This window comes from Carcharhinus amblyrhynchos, chromosome 13 (genome assembly GCF_965287045.1).
Source record: "Carcharhinus amblyrhynchos chromosome 13, sCarAmb.v2.hapA, whole genome shotgun sequence".
NCBI lineage: Eukaryota > Metazoa > Chordata > Chondrichthyes > Carcharhiniformes > Carcharhinidae > Carcharhinus > Carcharhinus amblyrhynchos.
The window spans coordinates 73,239,155-73,258,825 of NC_137336.1; the positions used below are offsets into that span (position 1 = coordinate 73,239,155).

Here is a 19,671-nt window from a genome sequence, read left to right on the forward strand (position 1 = left end):
AATGCGCGCCTTTGAGCCATTGCTACTGCAGCATCCATTACAGGCACGTGTTGCTGGTCCGTGTCACCGGGCAGGGACAGACTGTAAATCAGCACCAGTTGTGTGCCCACTGACAGCAGTTTCCGTGCAGTCCGTGTCTGAACCTCTGCACCCCGAGCTGGAGCAGCAGCTGCTTCATCTGGTTAGGTCTCAGTCAGCACATGGTGCACTCCTCTCCCACCCCGGAACACCAGCCCTCAGCGGAGACCTGACCATACCCCGCGACAAGACAACGCCAGTGCAAAGTGCCCTGGAGGGGAAGGCTGAGCAGGATTCCTTTGCGGAACCTCACCCAGAGAGTTCTGAAAAAAATAAAAGCCCCCCCCCCGCCCACACCTCCCGCACCCCACCCATCCCTCACCCCCTGCCCACCCAACCCCACATATAACTGGTCCATGAGCCTGAAGACAGCAGGAAGAAGCCCACCAGACCTCTCCAAGAGCTGTCTGCAACATCCCCTGCACCCCACTAGCAGCCCTTACCTCATCCAAGGCTGCCACGCTAGGTTGAGACTTTTATATATCAACTGTGATTCGCAACAAAGTGACATTACGTCAAAGAAGTGAGAGACACAAACGTGGGCAGGGATTGCCCTGCCAATCCCGATAATGGCATGCCAAGGTATGGAAAGTAATGCAAATCAGCGGCACACCGGTTTTCTACGTGGTTCCGACAGTGCCATTTTTTTCCAATTGGAAGATGCACGCGGGTCATGAACACTCGCAGCGAACCCGCAAAATGGTCAACATGCGTATCTCCTGACCCGACCCGCCAGAAAATATGCAATGAGAGAATGACCCCTGTGATTTCCTGCCAATTCAATGGCATTTTCCTTCAGCAGTAAAAATGATTGTGTTCTCTTGTAAAGGTGGTTGTATCAAAACATCACACACTGAGGGGGCGATTTTACAGGCACGATGTGGTGTTAAAATGGGGCATAAAGCATGATTGGTGCCAGTTTTCGTAGCCAGCACCATTCTAGGACTGCCAGACTTCCAGTGCGGTCAGCTTCTTGTCAGAAGTGAACAAGAGGCAGCAACGTACATTTATTTTAATGCTGTTTCACATCTGCTCAGCTAGCTTGGCGCTCAATAATCTGGGCCTACCTCTCCTTATGACTTTGCTGGGAAAGGTTCTCGCCGACGGGGAATAAACACTCTCCATCTCAGTTGGGAGCAGTCAACTTGGCCTCGCCAGTGGAAACAGAGGCCATTGAGGCCCCCAAGGAGGCTGAGGGCAAGGGCAGGTGCCATTTGGGCACTGCCAGATTGGCAGTGCCACTCTGCCATCTGAGCAATGCCATGCTAGTACCTGGGCAATGCCGTAAGGGCAACTCAGTAGTGTCCACTAGGCAATGGCAAGGTGGGGCCAAAAGATCGATTTGGTAGAGGAGGGAACAAATACAGAGAGAGACTCACAAATTCAGAAGCTGCGATCATTTAACACTGATCCCAATGAGCCGGCCGTGCTGATCCAAGAGAAGCAATTCCAGTGGGCCTTTGAACAGTCTGCCCAATTTTCTGCCTCGTGGCTGGTGAGAAAGGAAAATTTCATTGCAGTCATCACAGTGAAAATCATCATTTTAGCTGATCCTTGGTTCCACACACTGGTGAAATTGATTTTCAGAGAGAGAATAGAATCCTACAGTGCAGGAGAAGGCCATTTGGCCCATCAAGTCTGCACTGACTACAATCCCACCTAGGTCCTATCCCCGTAATCCCACATATTTACCTACCTAGTCCCCCTGACACTAAGGGGTAATTTAGCACGGCCAATCTACCTAACTGGCACATCTTTGGACTGTGGGAGGAAACTGGAGCACCCGGAGAAAACCCACGCAGACACTAGGAGAACGTCTCAGCTTCAAGTTTCAAGTCCGCCCAGCACTTCAGAACAAAAAAGGTAAATCGGTGCAGATTTTCAACCAGTTTCAGATAGAAACGTAAAAATACATTTTTAAATATCTCTTATGAAACTGACCCTGAAACAGCACCGAAAGAATTGTTTGTAACTATTATTTTCACTACAGGCTGGATTGTTAAACCAGTTCAACTATATATTATTACAAAAGTGGGTGCGGAGGTAGCACAATTTTCAAATTACAGGTAGGTTTCAACTCCAATTATCAAGTTGTGATTTGCTGAAAGAAAATCAAGAACAACTTTGGCACTCATGGTATTGAGTTTACGAAGGCTCTACCTGGAAATAAGAGAATTCACTGATAAAGGTAAGGTTACTACTGTTCCTGAACCTGTATTCTGATTCTTTCTTGACTTTTTGTTGGAAAGGTGATTTGTTGTGGTGGGGTTATGTTACTCAGAACATTGCAGCCAGTCCTCTCCCTGATGACCATTCGCTAGATGGCCCTCAGACAGTGACGAAGGGTATTAAGTATTTTAACCGTGAAGGTCTCAGAATCAGCTTCCTCCTGGACGCATTCTCCTTACATTTTCTGATTTGAATTTGAATTGATTTGATTTATAATTGCCACGTGTATTAGTACACAGTGAAAAGTATTGTTTCATGCGTGCTTTACAGACAAAACATACCATTCATAGAGAAGGAAATGAGAATGTAGTATTACAGTCATGGCTAGGGTATAGAGTAAATTCAACTAAGAGGGATGGAATGAAACGAATCAATGTTATCCCATCTGAGACAGCCACGATTGGTGTAGGACCTGGACTCTTCCTCTATCAATGTTTCCACGTGCTGCATCCTTTTGTGGATTTTTTTTAAGTCATGGAGGACCAGGTTTGCAAACTCTGGCAGTCTTCACCCACAGAGTTTAGCCGCACCCATCCACCCCCACAGCCCGTACTCAGGAATTCAGATTCCGAAAGAAGCCTCCGGAATTTGACTACAACTCAAAAAACAGGTTCCATCTTGCTGGAATCAAAATTAACGTGGTGTCTATTTCACTGATTGACTTGAACAGGAAATGTTTTTTATTTAAAAAGAAACAACTTTTTCAACATGTTTAACCTTGTTTTGTCATGCTTTTGCCTAAGTTTCATCCACTGATGAGATTGATTTTATCTATTTTTTTCAGTAAAAACATAGCCTGTCCGATAAAAACAAACTGAAGCACATTGGCAAGACCTTGCCCACGGGACCTTAGATAAAATCTAAGGGGTGGCACGTGGCACAGTGGTTAGCACTGCTGCCTCACAGCGCCAGGGACCTGGGTTCAATTCCCGGCTTGTGCCGCTGTCTGTGTGGAGTTTGCACATTCTCCCAGTGTCTGTGTGGGTTTCCTCTGGGTGCTCCAGTTTCCTCCCACAGTCCAAAAATGTGCCAGTTAGGTAGCTTGGCCATGCTTAATTACCCCTTAGTGTCAGGGGGACTAGGTAGGTAAATTGTGGAATTACGGGGATAGGGCCTAGGTGGGATTGTAGTCAGTGCAGACTTGATGGGCCAAATGGCCTTCTTCTGCACTGTAGGATTCTATTCTATCTTTCAAAATCAATCTCAGCAGTGTGTGGAACCAAGTAGCAGCTAAAATGATGATTTTCACTGTGATGACTGGTTGCAATGAAATTTTCCTTTCTCACCAGCCACGATGCAAAAAAATTGGGCAGACTGTTCAAAGGTCCACTGGAATTGCCTCTATTGGGTCAGCATGGCCGGCTCATTGGGATCAGTCTTAAATGATCACAGTTTCTGAATTTGTGAGTCTCTCTCTGTATTTGTTCCCTCTTCTAGCCATTTGAAGTTGCCTTTTTGCATGATCCGTGATCTCCTGTGGTAAATCTATCCTGTTGAAGCGATAACCATGGCTTAACTTGAACAGGGACTGAGAAATGCAGGAGGAGAGTTTCTTCGAAAGAATTGCGTAGTATAATACCCTGCTCTCAGCACACCACCCCTAGGGATTGCGTTGGCATGATTTTCCCTGCCCCTCATCAGTGAGGTTCTTGCTCAGGAGCGGGAACTTCATCGTTATCATTTTACGTATATTTTGCTACATTGCCCACCGCCCCCCCACCCCCCCCCCCATGTATTTTTGACCATCGATGAGGTTTAAAAGAGGGTGATAGGGGGCGGCTGCAAATGTGAATATAGCCTCATCGGAGAGAGGCAAATGACTGGGCAGTGCACCCTGCCACAGGTTGGCACTGCCAGTTTCACATAGAGTGAATCTATGCCAGGGGCAGGACTAGGGTCAGGCCCTGAGAAGAGCCTTACGTGTTGGGACTCATTTATTTGTGGTATGGGGTGAAGTAGAACATAAGCTCAGTACAGACCCTTCACCCTCAGTATTGCACCAACCTGTGGAACCAATCTAATGACCTCCTAACCTAAGCTATTCCAATATTATCCATATGCCTATCCAATGACCATTTGAACGCCCTTAAAGTTGGTGAATCCACAACAGCTGCAGGCAGGGCATTCCACGCCCTTACTACCCTCTGAGTAAAGAACCTAGCTCTGACATCTGTCCTACAATTATCACCCCACAATTTAAAACTATGTCCCCTCGTGTTACCCATCACCATCCGAGGAAAAAGGCTCTCACTATCCACCCTATCTAATCCTCTGATCATCCTGTATGCCTCAATTAGGTCACGTCTTAACCTTCTTCTCTCTTACAAAAACAACCTCAAGTCCCTCAGCCTTTCCTCATAAGACCTTCCCACTATACCAGGCAACATCCTGGTAAACCTCCTCTTCACCCTTTCCAAGTGGACATCAGAGCAATGGGGATGCTGGGAGAGATCAGCGGGAAGGGGTTCGATACTGGCAATGATAGTAATGGGGCAAAGGAGTGCAATGACATTAATGATAGGAGGGGGTGCCAAGATGATTTGGGGGTAGTGGGCTGTTTCAGGCTATGATGGAGGGAGAGTTTTGGGGTCGGACAGAGGGAGGACATGTCCCCTTTTCTTCATGCTCTGCCTCTTTTCATTTGGCTCACGTCCAACTCTTGTTGCCTCTTGTGAAGCCTTGCCCTTATATTGTGACTTGTTGCCTTCTTGTTTCCTGGACCTTTTCCATTGTTTAAAATTATTACTGATGTAAGTGTGTTCTTGTGTGGAATGGTGGATGGGAAGGTATATTCATGTGGGGGAAAAAAGATGTGGGGGGTGGGATGTTGAGCGGAACCCCTAGTTGAAGAGGGTAGTGGTTGCCTGAGTTCTGCCATATTTTAGGTGGTTGAGAAGAGGTGGTGTGTGTTTGGCTCTGTGTGGAGTTTGCATGTTCTCCCCGTGTCTACCTGGGTTTCCTCCAGGTGCTCTGGTTTCTTCCCACAGTCTGAAAGATGTGCTGGTTAGTTGCATTGACCCGAACAGAAGGTGGAGTGTGGTGACTAGGGGAATTACACTGTAACTTCATTGCAGTGTTCATGTAAGCCTTACTTGTGACTAATAAATAAACTTTGAAACTTTAGGGGGAGGATGCTGTGAGGTTGGGGACTTATGTTGTGTTTCCAGGAACTGCGGTGGATGTTAAGATGGTATGTGTGTTGGAGAAAGACAGACCCAGCTGAACAAATCTCTCATCGGACAGTCCTGCTAACCCTGGAATAAGCATTCCCTCTATGACAAGTATCTCCTTCCTTACGTAGGGATGCCAAAACTGCACACATTAATCTGAGTGTGGTCTCACAAAGGCTCTGTATAATTGCAATAAAAAATCCTTAATTCTGAACTCAAATCTTCTTGCAACGAAGCTACCATTTGTCTTCTGAATTGCTTGAAGCACAACTATTCTTCCTTTCTGTTTTTCACACAAAAAGATGGAATTTTCCGGCCATTCATGTTGGCAGATTTTCTGTCCACTGCAGTGAATGGAAGTTTAGCTTAGCGCCAATTTTTCAGGGGGCGATTTTACCATTGCATGTGCCCATTTTCAGACACGGCGCAGTGGTAAATTCGAATGGAAAGTATTTAGCGCAATTGATTCTAGTTTTCACGACCAGAACCATTTTACAAGCACCGGGTTTCCAATGCAGTCAGCCTTTCACCAGAAATCGGCAAGAGACAGGTTAATGCTTGCAAATTTATTTTAATGTTGTTATGCAACTGCTTAGTGAGCCCAACGCTTAAACCTCCGGGCCCACCCTACTTTGTGACCTCACCAGGCTAGGTTCTTGCCAGCGAGGAATAGACATGCCCTTCATGAATGAGGAACAGTTAACTTGGCCTCGCCGGTGGAACCTGTGGCCATTGAGGCCAGGGAGGCAGTGAACAAGGGGCAGTGCCAGCCTGGCAGTGCCACCCTGGCAGTTAGGCAATGCCAGTCTGGCACCTGGGCAATGTCCAGTGGAGGGGGCCAGCGGAGGAGCAAGTGGGGGAGGGGTCAGGGGAGGGGATAATGGGAGAGGGGGTTATGGACGAGGGAGCCCGCTGCCACTTTGCAGGAATCAGTGGGAGGAGGATGGCGAGTCCACGATTGGTGGGGGGAGGGCAGCATTTGCGGGGGGTGGGGGGTTGGTGGGGACTGCATCTTGGTCTGTGGGTCCGTGTGATTGTGTGGGGAGCTGCTTCATGCAGCCTGCAGAAACAGAGGCCTAACAGCTCTCATTGTCTGTCAGACCCCTACTTCTACTAATGCGCATGAGCAGCATCAGAGGCCTGCACATGCGCACTAGCTCCCTCTGCAGGCTTTCAGGCATGTAAAGCCCCGCCCACAGGCTTCTGCAGCGAACAACAGACTCACTCAAATTTGTGCAGGTGGCGTGCGTATGGGCCCTGAAAACACATCAAAAAGATAGATCTGAAACTCTTCCCGTTTCAATTCCACCCAGCACTGAGAGAAAAATGGTAAAATCGCCCAGTTTTCATTGGCAGCAGTGGCAGACATGAATGGCCAGAAAGTCGAGGCCAAAATATATAACTTCACATCTCACTACATTCTGCTGCACCTTCCATGTGTTTACCCACTCACTAAACTTGTTACCTCCGATTCTCTGCTACACCAGTGGGCAATTTTGCTAGTGCAAAACATGTTTGGAATATATGCCCTGCCGATATCAGGATTTACCTGAACATTAGTTGGGGTTCCTCTGGAGTTCGGGATGGAGGCTGCCAGTAAACATAGGACACCATAGCAATGTGTCAAGGAAGCATGTGCAGTTGAATTTTACACATCAGCGTCCTGGAGGATATCCATCTTCCAGCCTCAGAATGTTCCGGGAGATCCATCTTCTTTCTCCAAAGATCTACCTTCCAGTCTCAGAATAAATGGGTGGCACGGTAGCACAGCGGTTAGCATTTCTGCTTCACAGCTCCAAGATCCTGGCTCGGATCATTGTCTGTGTGGAGTTTGCACATTCTCCTCGTGTCTGTGTGGGTTTCCTCTGGGTGCTCTGGTTTCCTCCCACAGTCCAAAGATGTGTGGGTTAGTTTGATTGGCTCTGCTAAGAAATTGCCCCTTAGCATCCAGTGACTTGTAGGTTAGAGAAATTATTGGGTATAATATGGAGGGATATGGGGTGGGTTTGTGTTTGGTGCAGACTCAATGGGCCAAAGGGCCTCTTTCTGCACTGTAGGGCTCTATGATTCTATAAACTGGGAGATCTATCTTTCGTTTCTTTTCTAATAGTCAGTAATGTTGAGTACATTTTATTGAGTTTCTTTTTTAATTCCACCATCTGCCATGGATTCGAACCCAGATACCTATAGCATAACCCTGAGTTTCTGAATTATTACTTACAAGAAAATTCCGCTGTGCCGTCACATCCATGCCTGCCTTCATGTTGCCACTGTTCTTCTTATTCCATAGATTTCAAATTTTCTGCTAAGTCTGTTATGCTAAATACTTATTCCAAAATGCACAGACATTACAGTAACCTCATTGCCCTTGACAACACTTCTTCTTATTTTCCCAGTGAGCCATTTCAGAAAATAGTACCCTGAAACTGTACTTTGGAGTCTCATTGGATTTCAGCGATCTGCTCACCTCCTGATGAGTAGAGTTGTCCGTAGCACTTGGGAAATGCTCGATCCCACAGCCAGCAGCTATTTTAATGATGTGAAAAGGGGGACTAATTTTGTGGCTCATAAGACCATGTTCTCCTCATTTTAATATTTCACTCTAACCCTCCTAATTGTACTATGCTTGTTTCAGAGCCTTTTAGAACAACAGGCACCACCATGGCTGACAGTCCAAATGAGACAGAAGATCCGATATCTCCAACAAGAATGAAAATGAACTCAGGTAGGTTCACGAGATCCTTTAAAATATCATTTCTATCCAGAACTCAAATATTCAAGCAGAAAACTTGAGTGAGTGGGAGCAGAATAGGAAAAGTGGGAACTTAGTGACAATCCTGAGTCGCAGCATAATCAAATGCTGAGTGTTACTGAGTGCTGGATGATATTTTGTACTGATAGAGAAAGATAGAGATGGTGACTCAGAACAGTGTCTCCCTGAGCAGGACTGTGAAATTAGGGAACTGGAGACAACACCAAATCGGGGTGGGTGAAATGTAGGAGGACACAGGAATAGGAGAGCAATAGTGGTGGTAGAATCTAAAGTCAGAGGAATGGAGAAACACTTCTACAGCCCTGAGCAGATCCAAATTTATAAGTTTCATCCGAGGTACCAGAGGAAAAGTATTCTAGAACTGATGATTCCAAATGGAGTATTCCAACTTGAGTAAATTAGTAGCCAGGGTATCTGAATTGTGACCTCGAGATTGTATTTACCTTCATGCAACTAGAAGCAACTTTGTAGTCCTTCACACTTTTATTAACACTTCCTCTGCCTTGTATCCTAAACATCTTTGTTACAATAGCCTACCTCGCATCTGTCACTGGGCTTATCTGTTCCATCCTGAGCACCCACTCCCTCTTATACCGTATATAATGCATCGTTTTTCTCCCTAACTCTGAAAAACTCAACGTTAATGAATTTCTCTCTCCACTCGTGCTGCAGAGCTGTTGAGTTTTCCAGCATTTTCTGTCCTCATTTCGGTTGCCCAACATCCGTAGCTTTTTACTTTGATACAAGTGGATTATAGCCAACAGGGTCGAAAGTTGATACTGTATTTAATTTTTGCTTGTGTTCACAGATCAGAACCCCACAGCCACTGAGTTCCTGACAAAGTGTGATGATGGCCAACTGTTCCACTTTACGAAATTCTTCCAGGACAGGCTAGTGCAGGCAATTGAAGAAGGTGAGGATGGAATTAGCCTGGTGTTAACATTCAAAAAGATTTTCACTGGACAGGAACATTGCGTAAGTGAGAGGGACATTGATGATATTTCAATTATTTATTTCTAACAAAATTCAAAGGAACATGACTAGGAAATGCCAGGTGAAGAATAAAAGGTCAAGTTTTGTCTGGGCTAGCTACTAACCCTCTTAGAAGTCACATGGTGTGGCTATTAAACCTAGTTAATATTGGAGTTATTAACCTATCATAGACATCCATTAGTCTGTGAAGAAGCCCGTCATGAACTGAGAATCGCGCTCAGGATGTTGCCTGGTATGGTGGGAAGGTCTTTTGAGGAAAGGCTGAGGGACTTGAGGTTGTTTTCATTAGAAAGAAGAAGGTTGAGAGGTGACCTAATTGAGGCATACAAAATGATCAGAGGATTAGATAGGGTGGATAGTGAGAGCCTTTTTCCTCGGAGGGTGATGGCTAACCCAAGGGGACATAGCTTTAAATTAAGAGGTGGTAATTATAGGATGGATGTCAGAGGTTGGTTCTTTACTCAGAGGGTAGAAAGGGGGTGGAATGCCCTGCCTGCAGAAGTTGTGGACTCGTCAACTTTCAGGGCGTTCAAATGGTCAGTGGATAGGCATATGCATAACATTGGAATAGTTTAGGTTAGAGGGTCATTAGATTGGTTCCACTGGTCGGCGCAACATCGAGGGCCGAAGGGCCTGTACTGCACTGTAATGTTCTATGTTCTCATGCAATTTCCATAACCACAGTTGCAAAGTTAACTGTCCCTCTTATGCATTTTGCATATGGCATAGACCACCATTTGCCTAGGGATCGGTTCCATACATCAACAAATACATTCACTGCATGCTTAATGGTCCCAATCCTACCTCTGTGTGTATTGATGAGTTTTACATAAGGTAAACTTCATACAATGCTTCCTGAGTTGGGATTTCACCACGATGGTGTGATTGAATATTCTGCGCTTGCCTGGATAAGTACAACTCGCAAAATACTCAAGAAGCTCTAGACAATCGAAGATGAAGTGGCCCGGGTAAGTGGCATCCCAAAAATTACCCTTGACAAGTATTTCTTCCACCAGCAATGTGCACTTACAACAGTGCATCAGCAAGATGCACTAAAACAACAAAATCTATCTAACAGCGGTTTTCAAACCCATCACATGAGAAGCATCAGGTCAGCAGATGCATAGGAACATCACCACTTTCCTGTTCCCATCTCAGCAACTCAATATCCTGACTTCAAACAATATCTTTAACTGTCATGGGAACAAGTTTTCAAAACTGCATCCCTAAACCACATGGCTGCAGTTCAAGAAGCTGGGTCATCAGCACCTCCAAAATGCAAATATTGATGGGCAATAAGTAATTCCTTACACAGGGATGCCCTCATCCCCTGGAAACAATATTAAAAAACATGACCAGTTGAGGTCCTGTGTGACAAATTTCAAAGAATGCCTTTACAGATCTGACACTCACATCGCAGTAATCATGGAGAGGAGAGTGGTATGGAGGCCGGGTGTACTTGTTTCAATCTTTCAATGTGTGCCTTTGTACAAACCACTGAAGAATCATATCTGAACTGGATGGAATAGATAGATGGTTGGTGGGAATAATAAAACCTTTCAAAGAATGGAGATACACATGCTGCTCCACGCGATGATTTCTGAGTTCTGAAGATCGTTTAAAATGTGGAATATCTCATGCAGTGTAGGGAGAGGAAGATGGTTTGTCGTGCAGGCATGATTCTGAAAGTGAAAGTGTCAACTCTGATTGAGAGCGCAATATTTACAACGATCCCATAACCAAGGTGACACAGACTGAATGTGATCAGCCCTTGGCATTTGATGCCAATTACTGAATCTGAAGGGTGAAAATGTTTCGATTGTGGTTAAAGGTTTCTTTCTACAATTAATTAATTTGATAAGCCGTGTCATGACAGTTAATGACAGCTTACCTGTATTTTCTTTCCACTTTTCTATCCTGCGCACTAGAGCTTCACATTTTATAAAGAACAAGAACGAAAAGAACAAAAACAGCCAGGGAAACAGGCCCTTTGGCCCAACGAGCCCGCACCGCCATTTTAATATTACCAGTGCCCCCCTCCACCCATGGCGCCTATCTACTGTTTTTATGGCAATCCACATTGAGAGAAACTAATTTTGGGACAATTTATTACTTCCAATCAGCATAATAGCACATCTTTGGGGTGTGGGAAGAAACTGGAGCACCCGGAGAAAACCCACAGAAGCAGGGAGAGAATGCGCAAACTCCCAAAGACACTGGCCCAAATCCATGTGTCTGCACAGCAAGCAGTAATAGTCACTGAGCTGCCGTGTTGCCCAGCATCTGGTCCAGTTTAAGCACACACTAACGACATGAAGCACTAGGCCAATCTCGAACATTCAAGAGCAGCCCCAAGTATGATCCGTCGCGTGTCTGCCCCTCGTTGGACAACAAGAGCGGACCGACTTAAAGCCTGTGAATTAAAAGAGAAAAAACATTATTATCATCCCATATCCTTTTCCATTACCAGGCTCGTCCCACTGTTTATGAACTTTATTTAAAACAATCTCCTATATCGGACCGCACCATGGCGACGCTAAATGTGGGACGCTAAACAAGTGATATAATGAGAAAAGAAAGAATTAGCGTTTATACTTCTATTGACAGCCCACAGAATTGAAAGGTTACCTCTGCTTCTCTTTCCACACAGACTGCCTGACTTGATGTCCAGCATTTCTGCACTGCGCTCACTGTTAAGGAAGAATCTCCCGCTTGTGTGTCGCTATTGAATATTCCCCTTCAACTGGTGCTTAAAACTTACAATACTCCTCCCCCACCACCTCCTCACCTTCTTCCACGCCCCCCATATGCCTTTCCTCTGCTCCTTTGTTCCTTTATGTTCTCCAACACAGTCGATTCTCTTTTCTTCTGGGAGAGATTATTTAATTTGGTATTGATTTTTATCCGTTTATTCCCTCATTCCCATTAAAGTGCTCTGTTTACATGGCACATGCACACACTCTGCTAAGTAGTCAAAGAGACAAACCTTTCTTTCAGATTGACTGAAGTGTTCTGATTTTCCTTCCTCTTCTTGCAGCGAACATTATGACCATCGTGATCCTCTCCAGAGGAAATTGTGGTCTCTCCAAATGTATCTCTGTCTACATGGTGGTTATGGCTGTAGCGGAGCTGCTGATCATGGTGTTCAATGTAGTCATGTATCTGATCTTCAATTATCACTTTCCGTACTCCATTCTGTCCTACACTGCTGTGTGTAAGTTCATTCTGCACATTACTTTTGTTGATTTGGATATGTCAGTGTGGTTCACAGTCTCATTTACATTTGACCGCTTTGTTTCCATCTGTTGTCCGAACTTTAAAGAGAAATATTGCACAAAGAGAATTGCAACTACGATTATTGTAACGGCCTCCGCTTTGACCTATTTAAAAGGTGTCCCTATGTTCTTTTCGCACGAAGCTGAACGAATCATTTACAATGTGCACTGAGGCTGTCGGACAACGCAGGCCGTTTATACATTGCCCGCATGGTCTGTGCACAGCTGGATGCAGTCAAGCTCAGTTGTGCTGCTGCCTTTTGCTCTCATGATGCTGTTTAATTCATGAACCGTCAGACATATTTTGTTGGCAAATCGTGCACACAGAGGCCTCCGGAGCAGTGGAAATGAGAATCAGAGTGATCCAGAAGTAAAGCGCCGAAGAAAATCCATCCTTCTACTCTTCACGATATCAGGCAGCTTCATAATTTTGTGGTTGACAGCTGTTGGGAGTTTTGCAGCCACCAGAATGTCGAGCAGCGTTTACCATCAAAGAGATTACTCCAATCCGGGATATATCGCCACTGAGAGTGGATATCTGCTCATGTACCTGAGTTCCTGTTCTAACACCTGCATTTATGCAGCGACCCAAAGGAAATTCAGAGGAGAACTAAAAACTGTGCTTAAATTTCCTTGGGCATATTTTTCCAAATTGGTGAAAGGTTAGAAAGAATTTAAGACAATAAATGATTTCTCTCCAAACTGAAGCATTATTTTTCATGTTTTCCTGTACAATAATGCTCCCCTTCTTAGAATCTGACAATGGGAGATGTTGTTAAATGATATAAATGATGTTGAATAAAAGTTGATGAAAGCAAACACTTGAAGTGATCACCAAAGCACAACACCATCAGAGATCATGTGGTGCCACTGGAGAAGGGATGTGTGAACTCATCAACTACGATAGTGTAATCAATGTTCATTCTTCCACCTTGCCTATTAATGGAATACTATTAATGCTTGTTCGGATAAGGAACCGCTGCTAAAATTGTGTGTGGGGGGAATTATGGCCGAAACGTTTTCTCTTACAATGGAGAGATAAAGATCAGCACGAAAGGAGCCTGAATATTTGTTCGATAGATGCATGTGAGTGCATCACATTGCTCAGAGGGCTAGGGAGAGACTTGTTGTTATCGAAAAGGAAAGGTACTTATGGAAAATGTTTAAGAAATGCAGCGCTTCAACGAGAGATGCTGGGCCAACATGATATTACATGGGTGGCGTTGGTTGGGGGGAGTGGGGTGGAATTGGGCTCAGGATGTGGCGAGTAGGTAGAAATGTGGCACACTTACATTTATTCATCGAGATATAAAACATAAGAGCAGGGAGCTTACGATGGAGCTAAATAAAGCAAACTTCAAGGCATAGTTCGTGTTCTGTCTGCATTTCTGGTCATCACACCACATAAGGGTTGTGTGGCGAGAGAGGGCGTAAAGGAGATTTACGATGTTGCCTGATCAAGGGAATTACCACTACAAAGAGAAGCTCAGCTTGGCTTGGTTGTTTTCCCTAGAAGAATGAACACTGAGGCGGGGGATGGGGGTGAGGAATAGGGGTGGGGTAACGATCGGAGTGTACAGATTTTGAGGTACATAGGTGGGCAATTATCAAATTCGTCAAGCTGTCAATGACCAGAGGACATAGGTTCAAAGATTTAAATATAAGGTTCTGGCGGGAGATTTGGAGGAAATTTGAGGAAAATACTCTTTCTCCCAAAGGGATGATGGAGAGTCAGAAATCATAGACTGAAATTGTTGTAGGATTGGGGAACAGCACGGTATTGAAAACACACACACACATTTAGAGGAGCACTTAAAATGCCATAATATATCAGGCTAAAATTCTACGAGATCTGAGATTTGAGTGTGCGGAAAGAGCACCGACTGCCAAAGCACTTCATTCAAATCAGAATGTCGGAACCAGAGGTAATGTGTTGGTGAAAAACATTAGTAGCCACATGCACCTGGGACAATGATAAGGAAATGACAAAAGAGCCAGAAAGGATTGAAAAAAAAATGCATATAGCAGCGCTAAATTCGGGTGGGGGCGGGGTGGGGTGCGGGGTGGGGGTAGGGTGGAAACGACCTGGTTACGCTGGGAGAGAAACAGAGGCGTTACTATTGCTGAAGTTTTAAACAAAGGCCGTGGAGAAGGAATGTTAAATTTGGGGGGAACGTTACACCTTCGACAGAGCGATTGGTTTAATTTAGTATTCTCAGAAAACATAAAAGAAGTTGGGGGAATCAGGAAATAGAGGGAAAATAACCATTTAATTTACTTACAGAACTCGGGAAATTAATAAAAAGAACTCAAAATTTTGTAGACACCAACAAAGGGTTTAACATCAATAAAACAATTAAAAATCAAGTTATGTTTTCTGTGTTAAAAAAGGGGCACATTGTCAAAAAAAATGTTGTAAACAAGCCAAGTTTGAAACAACCAGAACGTTAAGCCATTCAGTTCTATTCAGGATGAATCTTCGTGTTTTAAAAATTTGCATCAAATGATAGGAATTGTTCATTCAAATCGAAATACAATCTGAAAGGGAAAAATCTTTATTCGAAGTTACACAAAAGAAAGTGGATGGCGAAATTTAAACACAAGAAAATAAGAACTAAGAGTTTGAGTAGACCATCCGGCCCCTCGTGCATGGTCCCCCTTCAGCAAGATCATGGGTGATTTTTTCGAGGACTCGTCTCCACTTACCAGCCCACTAACCATGGCCCTTCATTCCTTTACTGTTCAAAAAATTATCTATCCTTGCCGTTTAAAAAAATGTCAATGAGGTAGCCTCAACTGCTTCACTGGACTGGAAATTCCACAGATTCACAACACTTTGTGTGAAGAAGTTCGTCATCAGCTCAGTCCGAAATCTGTTCCCCCTTATTTTGAGGCCCTACCCCAGTTCTAATTTCATCTGCACTGGAAATATTTTTCCTGTTTCTACCATAGCTAATCCCTTCATAATCCCATATGTTTCTATAAGATGTCTCCTGATTCTTCTCAATTCTAATGAGTCTAGTCCCAATGTATTCAATCTCTCTTCATAAGCCAAACTTCTCAACTTCGAATTCAACCGAGTGAATCTCCTCTGCATCCCCTCCAGTGCCAGTACGTTCTTTCTCAAGTAAGGAGACCAAAACTGTACACATTACTTCAGGAGTTGTTTCACCAGAACCTTTTAAAGCTGCAAAGTAGCCTCACTGTTTTTTAAACTCCATCCCTCCAGCATTTGTCTTCTTAATGACTTGCTGCACCTGCAAAACAACTCCTTGCGATTCATGCACAAGGATACCAAGGTCGCTCTGCACAGCAACATGCTGCAATGTTTTACCATTTAATAATAATCAGTTGTGCTGTGTTTTCTGTTCTTACCAAAACAGATGACGTCACATTTAGCAATATTGCTCTCCATTTACCAGATTCTTGCCTATTCATTCGAGTATTATAGCCCTTTGCAGACTTTCAGCGTTCTCTGCACACTTTGCTCTGCCACTCATCTGAGTGTCATCTGCAATTTTCTTGACACACGACATCTGGTCCCCAACTCCAAATCATCGATGTAAAGCGTAAACAATTGTAGTCCCATCACTGATCCCTGAGGCACATCACTCGCCACCGATTGACAATCTGAAAAACAACCATTTACCCCGAGTCTTTGCTTCCTGTTCGTTAACCAATCTTCTATCCGTGCTAATACATTACCCATAACACGGTGCACTTTTATCTGATGCAGCAGTCTTTGGTGCAGCAACTTGTCAAATGCCTTCTGGAAATCCAGAAACATCACATCCACATCTTCCCCATTGTCCACCGCACGTGTAAAGTTGTCAAAGAATTCCACCAAATTAGTCAAACATGACCCTCCCTTCATGAACCCGTGCTATGCCTTACTAATTGGACAATTTACACCCAGATGTTTCGCTATTTTTTCCTTGGTGATCGATTCAAACATTTTCCCGACAATAGAATTTAAGCTAACCGGCCTATAATTACCCGCCGTTCGCCTACCTTTTTTAAAACAATGGCGTCACATATGCTATATTTTGACTCAAAATACTGCCCTACTCCTCAGGCATTTTCTCATTTTCAGCTAGTACATCTCTCTTCTCATCCGCTCAAGGATCAATGATTATTTTAGCCACCCTTTTTCATTGTATATATTACGAGAAATTTTTGCTCTCTGTTCTTATACTCTGAGATAATTTACTCTCATATTCCATCTTGCCTTTCTTTCTACCTTTTCCTGGCATTATGGACCCTTAAATATTTCCCAATCCTCGAGTTTCCCACTAATCTTTGACACTCTGTTTGTATTTTCTTTCAATTCAATACCCTCCTTTCTTTGCTTCGATGTCCATGGCTAATTATCTCTTTTTTCTGCAGTCCTTCCTTATCACTGGTACATACCTTTGTTGTGTACTGTGAGATATCGCTTTGAACGTCCTCCACTGTCCCTCAATTGTCCCACCATAGTTTTTTGCTCCCAGTCTACCTTAGTCAATTCCTCCTTTTTTCCATTGTATTCTATTCTGTCTTACGCACAGACACGGGTATTGGATTTTACCTTCTCACACTCCATCTGTATTTTAAATTCAAGAATACTATGATTGCTTCTTCCCAGGGGATCCCTAACTGTAAGATCAATAATTATTCCTGTCTCATTATACAGGGCCATATCTACGATAGCTTGCTCTCTCAAACGTTCCATTACAAACTATTCAAGGAAGCTATCACAGATACATTCTATGAACTCCTTCTCAAGGCTGCCTTAACCGACTTGGTGTGAACATTGACATATAGATTAAAATCCCGATGATAATTAGTGTACTTTTCTTTACTATTTTTCAAGATTACATTTATCCCTATTGACTATTTCGTGATAACAGCGCCAATTAATTTAGGGCTATTCAGAAATGGCAGTGACCTCACAGTAGTTTCGTGACATTGTGAGGAGTGGAAACTTAAAATCAGCAAAATAATCAAAAGAATGAGATAAGTGGTCCAAAAAACAGTGCGGATTTAAACATGAATAGCCGTCTTGTTTCGGACAACTGCTGATAATGCAACCTGCATTCACTCGAAATATTGTCCTCTGGAATGCAGGCACTATCTCATTCTTCATCTCCACAAGGCCTGCTGTGTTTTGTTGTTGTCTGAAACGTTCACACAATGTCACTAAAATGAAATTGCGTCCACTTTATAAATTCAATATTCATGTTTTAAATGAGAAATCATTTTTATTCATACGGTGCTGTTTGTTAAACAACAGCCCTTGTCAGCCCTCTCCTTAACCTAAGATCGTTTACTCTCAAGTCAGTTTAGTTAGTGTTAGTAAACCTTTGGTCCTGTGTTTTACAAGCCTATTCCGCTCTTCCTGCCCCCACCCGCCCCCGCCCACATCATTTGCCGCTCTCGGTCGTTGGGCAAAGACCTCCTGAAGCAACTAAACGGATATTTCTCAGGATCTAAACTTAGTTCTGACTACTTCTTTCGAATTTCCTATTTCTCCCTTCCTTACCCTATCTGCTGTCACTGATGCTGGAATGTCAGTGGATTTAGAAAGTCGTGCAAATCAATTTGTGATTAGATGTACAATCACGACTAACATTAGGATCACAATTAAATAATAAAATTCCTTGAAGGAACGATGAATTCAGAGAGACTATCCAGCCTGGAAGCCAAGCACCTAAGGTAAATAGTGCAAGGTCTTTGTGTTTCCCACCTCCATCTTCATGTATACAACTAGATTACTTACGTTTTCTGAACTGTCTTGTATATAAGTGCAAATACTCATCCAATTAATGCACGTGTCCCTCCTCTTGCTGCCTAGATTCAATCCAATGCCATACATTGTTGAAGTCCCTCTGTACACATGACAGCCATCTCATGAATGATCATCTTGAGGGCAGTTCCTGTATTGACAATTTGTTCCCAATGTAGTTCAGCTTTGTAATTTCTTGCATTGTTCGAAGCACTCCATATTGGGGAAACGTTATGCCAAAGCCCGGGCTCCTTCTATCATAGCTCGCCAGCATCTTGGCATGTGAGTCAGTTTATATATTTACAAAGCTTTCTTCGCTTAACAAATATCCCTCTGAAGTTGGTTCACAGATCAGAATCCAACTGTAGAGTCATGCCTGAACGAAGTATTATTTCATTTATTAATCAAAACCATTGTTTTTGGCTGTAGCATCTTTGCACGGGAATGCTTCAGCCTAACATGGAGACTTATAAATGATCACCAGATAAGAGGTCTTTGCTTACACTTTGTGTAAGGGCCCTATCAAATCCATCTGCTCATTTCTCCATGGCCCTTTAGGTCATGTCGTTTTACCCATCTTGACACTGCGGCAATGACATGATTCTACTAGGATGTACTACAGATACCTCTGACCATCTCGCAATATCTCCTCCTTGTTGTTTCTGTGGTCCTTCTCTGTGTGCACTAATCTGTGATATGCCTCCAATAAGTTTTGTTGTCTTACTTCCGGGGCTGTTATTTAGTGTTCCCTTCTGCATACACCATTTTGACCTCTCTTCCCTCCCCGTTTTCCCATTCCTGTTTCCCTTCCTCTGTGGCCTGTTCCTGTATCTCTTTCACATGAATATCTGTGATTCCCTGGCTTGTGCTGGTTTCCTGGACATGTTTATTGGATTCTCTTTAAGTACCCACTGTCATTTGCAACACGTATTAGATTACGTACATAATATAACACATTAGAGTATTCATGTGTGAGCAGAAATGTCAGATAATGGAATCTACATTCCACCTTGATTTCCAGCATTTCGGTACAAGTGCCATCCATCTAACGAGTATGGCATCTCTTCATGTTAATGAAATTCAAAATCAAAGGAGATTGAAATAAGGCAAGGTGAGAAGATGGCATTCCACCCAATCCATTGTTTGCTTCCCTTGCGAAAACTTTTGAAATTTGACTTGGCTCTGTTCCCAAAAATTGAAATGGATCACTAGATTGTGTGAAGCTTCTGAACTCTTTCTGCAGACCATCTTATGACACTTCATTCTTTCGCATTCAAGTTTCATCATCATTTTCTGAGAAAATGGACAGTACAATCTGTACATCACAAGAGGTAGACTTCGGTTATTGGTGGCATTGGTGAGTCGCAGCTACTGAGTGCAGTGCTGGGA

At 43.7% G+C, this 19,671-nt stretch overlaps 1 pseudogene across 1 annotated transcript; it reads left to right on the forward strand.

Moving 5' to 3' along the window:
* Positions 1-3,600: 3,600 nt before the first annotated feature.
* Positions 3,601-13,196, forward strand: LOC145351583 (putative G-protein coupled receptor 139; annotated as a pseudogene). The gene is made up of 4 exons (XR_013888431.1): positions 3,601-3,710; positions 8,113-8,202; positions 9,059-9,163; positions 12,281-13,196. The product of XR_013888431.1 is annotated as a putative G-protein coupled receptor 139 (transcript).
* Positions 13,197-19,671: the final 6,475 nt, after the last annotated feature.